The following is a 1749-nucleotide window of genomic DNA, read 5'->3' as shown; positions in this document are numbered from 1 at the left end:
AGTGAAGAGATATTTTTCGAATTTGAAAAACTTAAATAATAAAAAAATAAATTAAATATATATAAAAAATTCTATTATTCTTAGTTTGAGATCTAAAAAAATATATCTCTTCAAAACTACGATATAATACTATAGTGAAAAAAATTTTTAAATTTAACTATTTTTCTACATATATTTATCAATATAAAGATTATTTTTACTAGTGCTTAAATTCTTGATAACATGTAAACCCTGCTAAAATCAGTAAATAATTAGTTAATAAACTGAATTTTAATTAGAAAAATTAAAAATACAAAATTAATATCAAAATATGATAGAGCTCTTCAAAATGAGAATTTTGATACCAATTTCGAAAAATTTGGCCCAAAATTAGACCGAATGAGTCAAACCGGATCCACAACTGGGCCCGTGGATCCAACCGGACCCATAACTTAATATGAGCAGGGGCTTCTCCTTCCCCATTCAGCAACAAGAACGCTGAACAGATTTGGGGGGGAGAGGAGAGCTTCCCAAACCCTCACCATCATTTCAATTCACCATAACTTCTCTCGTTTGAGCTCCGATCGTCGCACTGTTCGCGGCCACACGTCCAGCGCGTCGAGCTCTACATTTCTGTCGGATCAATTTTACCGGTAAGCCTCAATGCCATCTCAGATTTTCTACCCCCTTTTTGATTCTTGAAATTGAGCTTTATAATGAGATTGTGCCAAATTTGGTGTTCTAGGTTCGATCTAGCTTGCAAAACTCATCGGGTTTGAGTTGCTATGCGTGTGGGTGCGGTAAGGATCACCTAAACCTTAGTCAACTCTTGATTTTATTATGTGAAATCTGAATTTGAAGTATACATGTGTATTAGGTGTGAATTAAGTATATATTTATGCATTGGAATTGAGATGTGGGCATTTGGAGACCTGGTGAATGATTGGTGCTAGGAATTTTGGTTGATTTCTCAAGCTTGAGGGGCTGTGTATGTGACTAGTGTGGCTGCCTTGGACTAAACGTGGTGAACGGCCAAGGTATGGTTTAGGTTTCGCGCATTTAATATATAAAGTTTTGTGAAAACTTAGGCTAGGGAACTATAGGATAAGTTGAAATGATTTAAATGTGTTAAACGATTAGTCTTTATGATATTGATGGATAAGTTGATGTGGGCTTGTGTTGAGTAACTAATAATATGGATTGAATGTAAATGTATATATATGCTAGTATAATGATGAAGGATGAAGGATTTATGTTTATGGCAATATAGTGATATGGTTGAGATTGAGTGGTGTTTATTTGGATTTGTTGGTATTGTTATATTGATTAATGTTGTGATGTTGGTTGAAGAACTTTAGGATAATGGCAATATGTGTATATGGATTAGTATGTTGGTTTGTTACTAAAACTTGTAAAATTGGGTGAAATGTGAAGTTGTTAAGCTAAGGTTGCAAGAATTGTGGAGTTATGGTGAAGGGTAAGTGGTATTGGTGATTGTGGTATGTTGAGCTGAATGAGAATGAGTTTTGAAAGAAAAATGTGATTTTGGTAAAAATGGGATTTGGTATAATTTAGTTAAAAATGATTTTTGATGAACTTTGGCAGTCCATAACTTGCTCCTCAAATTTTGGATGGAAATGCGGTTTGTTTCAAATAAAAGATGGTTTTACAAGCTTTTGAACGATATAAATTTTGTGAACGGCGCTAAAAACATAATACGCACGTTCACAATCTTAGTTCTTTGTCACAACTTCGCACAACTAACCAGCA

This window comes from Arachis ipaensis, chromosome B07 (genome assembly GCF_000816755.2).
Source record: "Arachis ipaensis cultivar K30076 chromosome B07, Araip1.1, whole genome shotgun sequence".
NCBI lineage: Eukaryota > Viridiplantae > Streptophyta > Magnoliopsida > Fabales > Fabaceae > Arachis > Arachis ipaensis.
Note: the sequence above shows the minus strand (reverse complement) of the source record.